Here is a 7,810-nt window from a genome sequence, read left to right on the forward strand (position 1 = left end):
CACGTAGTTTCGTTGGGGTAGTAGTTTTTAAGATATTCACATATAAACATAAATTTGGCACATAAAAATTTGTCCGAACAACTATAAACCAATGTATTTTAGCAAATATCATGAAAACTGCTACTCCTAATGATAAACGTCATAAACTACTTTATAGTCCATTAAACTAGCTTTAATTTGAGTGCTAATAGACATCTGTACGTCAAATGGTTTTTGAGATATAGATTTTTCAAAATAAATTCACTAATTACTGATCTTCTAGTACGTTCCATATAACATTTTTATGAAATGTTGCTTTTAAAAAGGTTTATCTCGAGAACTATTTAACGTAAATAATTCTATTAGGGCTCATATTTTAGCATATTTTTTACTCTTCTTTAAATGAAGTTCTCTTAGATTTTCTTGTGTTGTTCCTACTTTTAATGATATAGTGCTCCGAATGAAAAATTAGTTTTTTTTATCGCTTTGAAACAGCCGCTATTTTTTATTCCCTTAACCTATGGTTGGCAGATTCATCAATTTTGACTAGTAATTATACATAGTTTTCATTAAAGTAATCAAAAATTGGGGTGAGATAACTGCATTTTTTCTCCTCTTGGGCTCTTGTACTAAGAATTATCCTATGGCTACCAAAGCGCTGTTGCATTTGAACAAGTGGAAATCTGTAAAACTCAACTTAAATTTATCTCTACCAGAATTGTGAAACCGCGCACATTTTTTAATGAATTTTATTAAATTCCTGTAAGAATTAAGATTCGCCACTTCTGCATGAAATTAATTTGCATATTCATTGATACCTAATTCATAAAAATCTATCATCCCTGAGAAAATAAATGAATTAAAAAAAAAAAACTTTAAACCCAAATAAAGTTATTTATAATGATTAATTTATCAATAATTCCTTTTATGAAAATAATAATCATTCCGCCTTATTCAGCGAACGGACAAGATAATAACCCCGGGAGACCCCTCAAAAGCTTTAAAAGGATTCCTAATATTAGGTCAGCTATAGCTTAATATAATACTCATTTCAGGATAATAAACACATTATATTTTATTAGTAATTATAATAAATAATAAGTAGATTAAGTTATTAAAATTATTAAGAAAACGGAAATTATAACTTGCAAATCGATTTTGATGTAGTTGAACATTTTTTGAGACCAACGGATAGATGGGTAATTTGAAAAATACAACTTTTTTCTATGATTTCTCGAAATAAATATTTTTATGAGAGAATAAAGTATTTTTAAATTTTAACATTTTATAAATCATGAAACTTATCGACACAACCATGCCCAAAAAATCTTTTCGTTAAAGAGTAAAAAAAAAAAGAAATTGAAATACATAAATTTTATACTACCCCGACAGATACTGACCAAATAATGTTACTGTAAATAACAAAATGTCATCCAGTTTATAACATAGAAGTTGCTGCCGTAGCTGTGTAAATAAAATTGCGTTATAGTTAATGTGACAGTAGCTTCACCAATGTAACGTTTACTTTCAGCTACTATACTATATCTTGTGAAAAACCATTTTTTTTTTATTATTATTTCTGTAAATATATAATTTTTTGACAGAATAAAATAGTTTTTATATTTCTTTAGAAATTTATTTATTTTCATTTACGATTATATTTACAGAAAAAAACATCCAGTAAATTTGATATATCGGGTTTTCGTACCAACAAGAGATCTCACTAATTGGTGACATATAATCTTAGGATGTTAATAATTTTAAAACATAAAATGTGATTTTTTTGGTACATACATGTTATCTATTTTTAACTTATTATCGTATCATCTTACTTGTTATGCTAAGTCTTATGCGTGTTCTATTATTAATATATTAATATATACGTATATTTATTATTATTTATTTTAAGACTTTATTATTTTCTTTATAAATTAGAATTATTCCATTTACTATTCAAGGCCCTTCATAACCAATTGATTTAATTATAAATCTCCAAGTTTTCTCATAACACAGTACAAAAGTGTTTATTAGGTGTTTGTATTATTAATTTTTTTTAATTCCTTGTTTTACACTTTATCTTTTTAATTTATATCATTATTTGAACAATTTTTCGGATAGATTTTTCATTACTAACTCATTTTTCGATGAAAAAAAATTGCACAATGAACGTTTTTAAAATAATACTGAAATTTAAAATCAATAAGTTGAAATAAACATCATCCTAGTTACAAAATTAAATTTAAAAAACCAGTTCCATGCAATTGAGCTTCGATTCCCATGTTAAATTATAATGTTACTAATTATTTATAAATTTTACTATAATGTAAATTATAAATCTAATTATGTTCATTCCTCAACTTGAAACTAACCAAGTCTATTTTATATTTGTAATTATTTTTTTAATTAACGGTAAAACTGATACTACATTAACAGGAAGTAAAATAAATTATTTTTTATTTTATTATTTTTCATCGCGGCTTTTATACGATTTGAAATTTCATAATTTACATAAGATTTATTTTTAAAATAATATATATTACTGTTTTAAAACAGTATTATAAAGTTTACCCGTATTTTTTTGTTAGTACATTTGAAAATTTATAAATCAAGACGTTTTCACTCATATTTGTCCAAATTAATTGTTTCCTTAATTACCTTAAAAAAAATTTTAATTTACCTTATAATTAATTCCACCTTACCAAATTAGTTCATAATGAGATCTGGTCTGTTTTTCGGTTTTTTTTTTCTTCTTACCATTTCCATTTTCATATTTTTAATTAACAGTTTTAGTATTACATCATACCGAGGTTAAATATATTATTTTACTTCATGATAATGTATTAACAAAACTGTTTATTGAAAATAAAATAAAATAAAAATTAGAACATTAGATGTGGCTTGTTTTGGAATGCAAAGGCTCAATTATTGGATGCAACGGTACAGGTGGCCAAATGACCCATTTCCAAAGTGTACTTTCAGGTGGCTTCCAAACTGACCCTGGTTCTACCACAACCTCCCCAAGTCCGGTTACTAAAGACCTCACATTACTAACCGGTTCCCTAATCCCATTCCACTGTCAGACAAATTGATAAGCTCTATGAATACTACAACATTTAATTCAAATTAATTAAATAAACTTTTATCTATTTTTAATGGTTAATCTTCTTTTTTAAATCAAACCAGGAATATAAAAAAATGGAAGTGCTTGCTTCCTCAACTATTCCGTTAAGTTTATATATCAATAATTTTATTATTTGTTAATTGTGTAGAAGGCGAGCGAATACAAAGGCTTTCAGTGGCGGATACGAACTGTAAGAAATACTAAACTGTAAAGTTTCATATTAGTTCTAGGTATACTTTGTTAGTTACTTATCATAATGTTTAAGAATTTTTTTTATTAATTTAGTTTCTTATCTTCTAAACTTGTTTTATTTGAATGTTTAATATGTACCCAAACTTTTTAGAATTGAATTCTGAAATTTCTGAGGAAAAAACTTTTTGAATCCTCATTAAACGAACATTTTTTAATATAAAACTATATAATAATAAAAAAATACATTATAGTTTGATTCCTGTCACATTTCAGTCCTTTTCCTTTTTACTCCAGCCACATTATTGTAATCTATTTTCAAAGATGCAACTCCTGGAAGTAATTGTTACAATTTATTTAAAATATTTCTTTTTTTTTTTATACTTTCTTTCCTGGAGAAAAATATTATATAGATCCTCGCGATAGCATCAGCCCACAATTTTCGCCTTTCAAAACTCAAAAGGCAATCGTAATAATTTGAGATTCATTGAGCTCACTAAATAGTTTGAGAAACATTACAAATCAATCATCATAAGAATCAATTTTTTCTCATAAAACTATTGAAAGCAAAAAAGCTTGATCTATTTGGATCTTCTCATTATTGTTCTGAATCCGACACCCTCCATTATTTATGAATGTAAAAAGTTAAAGTGAATAACATTTCAAAGGTTTATTATTTTTTTTTCTTATTTCCAGTTTTCCTTTATTTATTTATATGCATATTTTCCTTTATTCCTTTCCAGTTTTTGTTATGAAATTGTAATTAGCTTTCTCTGAGAGCTATAAATGACAATAGCATTATTTGTTGATTGCACAAATTCATTATCAAAGAGGCGGGTGAATGCTGCCCCTGACAAGCAATTAAACTTGGTCATTTGCTTTCTATTGAAACTTGAAATTGAGTTAGCTATTGCATAAATTATCTAGAATATAATCTTTGTTATACAAATTAATGAGAAAATTATTTTTAATTTGAAAATAAAATATTTATATATGTATATTTATAAAGATATGAAAAATATTTTAATTATAAATTTCAAGTTTTCACTTAATACTCATATAGGGATGAAGAGCATATTATTTTTTTTTTTCGGAATAAGTAAACCTTTTTGAAATTTCTTTACTTCATTATTTGAACAAACTGCCAGTTTGTAGTAAAAATAAATGTTGGCCATTTTCTATATAGTTATATATCAATATAGTTAACTATTTATAAAGCTAATTTAAAAATTATATCAATTTTAAGGAAAATTAAAAAAAAAAAAAGTGTTGATTATGACAACGCATGAAATACGAACATAAAAATATCGATTTTTAATATGAATTTGGTAAATGACACAAATCTTCCTTGTTTAAGTGTAATAATTTATTTCATATACATCAACAACAACGTTTCGGGAATATCTCCTATCTTCAGGTTATTGTTACATAGTCATGTTGCAGCATAAATCGAAGGAATTTAAGAATATCGATTTTTATATATTAGATACAGTTTTAGCTATGTATTGGAAACATCACTGTTCTAACTAGGTAAGAAAATTCAAAACTATTATTTGAACGAATACCAATGAAAAATTATGATTATTTTAACTGTTTATTCTTAGAAAAGAAATATTTTACTTTCTTCTTCTCCATCAGAAGGAAAGTGCGAGTTCAAAGTGCACTGATGCGGACAAACACGAACATTACCGACTGACCGCATTTAACCGGACAAACGGACCTGAAGTGAGACCCCACTGATTGGTACCCGCCAGGCTACAACTAGCCAGACCACCGACCAGATAGGTCAATCGCTTTCCTTGCAAAACGAGCTTTCGCCAACGGGAATCTAACCCTCGAAAGGCCCATATTATTGGTCGATGATGCAACCAATTAGAGGCTTCGGGAGAATTGCAGCCGCTCATTGGCCCTAATGTGAGCTAATGAACCGCCACTAGCGGCTCAGACCTACGCCTTGATTGGAGGAGCTTCGTCATCGCTCAATGATACCAATCGTTAAGGTGGTTCTGATTGGCTATGGATAGCGTCATCAGTACAGGTGCACCATGCAATAGAATGGATTCTCTTCCATGCACAATATGTATTATAAACACTTAAATAGTTTGGTTGAATAAGTTCACCATTAAATCACACTTAATGTTACATTCGAAAAACAATTTTAAGAGCCATAGTTATCTAATGTATAAAAAGCAATATTTGTTAGTTCATACTTTATGCACTTCTATACAGATCATCAAATTTGGCTAAATGTTTGGGATTTTCCCGGGAAGATTATAGACTGGTCCGATTGTTTCGGTGAAAGAAAAATTTTTTTAAAAAAATTAAATATTTTTCGCTAGTATATCTTTTTTTTCATATTTATTATAAATCAATCGATCTGTCTCATTATGTATAATATAAAAAAAATATTACTAATTCCATTAAATGATTTATTCACTAAAAAGTTTTAAAAAAATATCTTCTCTAGCAATGTTATTGGAGTAAATGGGTAGATTTTCCATATTTCTGTATCATGCCATTGTATAACTAATATCAAATTTACTTGTATATATTTAAAATCAGCTGTAAAAGCAATATATAAATTATAACAATAAAAAAAGACTAAAGAAGTTCTTTAGAGGTATTCATGGTATTTAGTTTAACATGTTAAAGCGTGTTAAATGGAAAAAATTATGTTAAATAAAGAAATAATTCCTTCTTTTACCATGTTAAAACGATATAACATTTAACATGGTTGAGAGTCTGTTACTAGGTCTGTTAAGTGGAGAATGACGTCACGCAACAGACCAGATGAGCTCGTCACCATTTTTTTTTTGTTGTGTTAGGTTATTTGCTCGTAGTTTGTGTATTGATTGTTTTGGATATTTTTATAACTAATAAAGCAACGAATGACAATAATAATATAATGACAGTTGATAATTAGCTCCTTTTGATTCTCTTCCTCACCAGTTAGAAGATCAACAAGGCACTCAGTGGCGAAACTTTCACTCAAGGCATGTTGTAATAAATTACTTTAATCAAAACTTAGAAGCAATAACAAGAAGTTTTGGAAAGAAATGTTATAAAACGTGTTGCTCAGAAAATCCGCAAGGAGCTGTTATGCATTTAACATTTATCATGACTTTAAATAGGGTTGCTCACAAACCTATACTTATAACATTTAACATGGTAAATCATTTTACATTTAACACAACATGATGAATACCCCTATTGAATGGGGCGAATCAACGACTGATGTTATTCCCGACATCTTTGGTTTCACAAAGCTTTGGTCACTATCGGTTCAAATTCCACATAATTCGATGAATACAGAATCTAATATCCCATCTTAAGGGTCAGATTACATGTTGTATAATCGTCCTTAAATATCCTCATTCCGATTCTAGGTACAACTTGAGAATACAACCAATAAAACTCAATCAAATGCGACAACGCACGGGTCAGAGCGATAACGGACAATCATGGCGTAGATCCTCAAGATGACACGATAGTACACCGACGACCTGAATATCAACGAGTCCTAACCCAGTGGAACACATTCAGGTATATTAATTACCTACATAGATCAGGTGTTTCTTCACTGGTATCTGATTTGAGCAAAGGTTCATCTCCGACCTTGTGGAAGCCGTCACGGGTCGTGACCAGCTGATCACAACTTGGGGGTAATCTTCGGCAGCATCACCTTTTGAAATATCTCCCCGGGTCTTCCATTAGGCGGCTACGTCATCCTGCTACACCTTGAAGCTCATCTTGTAATAAGTCTCGAGCTGAATTCTTCAAATTCTTTTGCTATTATAATACTATATTACTAGTAATACTATAAATAAAATTATAATGCTAAATTCGCAACTATGTTTGTTTGTTCAGCATTTTCGGACGGTTATTACAAGAAACAGGTAGCCAACTATATTGTGTTCCTAAATAAACAGCATACTTTCACCAAGTTAGATAATTTTTTTAAATTCTTATGTACAGGAATACTACAGAAAATTTATAATATATAACAGTAATATTATCCTTCATTTCCTCCCTATCATTTATCTATATACTCTCATATAATTATATTTTTTCTCTATACCCCATACATCTTTCCTTTGTCTCCTCTTTAACAACCACAAAATAAAATTAAAATATAAATAATACAAATTATAAATAAAATAATAACATAAACATCTATTGCATTTATGAGTAATATTTAATTAAATGCTAAAAAAAAACAACTAAACAATTGTCTACAACGATGTAATTGTATGCATTCATTTAAATACATAATAAATTTAAAATAAAAAAAAGTAAATATTTAAAAAGAGATATATACATATAAAATGTAATAGGTAAAAATAATTCATAACAATTAAAATTATAAACAAAAAATACTCTGAAATAATTTTTAGTTATTTCAAACTACAGCTATCTTTAAATTTAATGGTGGTGGAATAGTCCACTTTTAAAAACCTATAATTCGATAAATAACTAAATTGTATTTAAAAGTAATAGATGTATAATATAAATAAAAAATAT

The sequence above is a fragment of the Halyomorpha halys genome, unplaced genomic scaffold, assembly GCF_000696795.3.
Source record: "Halyomorpha halys isolate HHAL.00 unplaced genomic scaffold, Hhal_1.1 Scaffold1044.1, whole genome shotgun sequence".
NCBI classification, from domain to species: domain Eukaryota; kingdom Metazoa; phylum Arthropoda; class Insecta; order Hemiptera; family Pentatomidae; genus Halyomorpha; species Halyomorpha halys.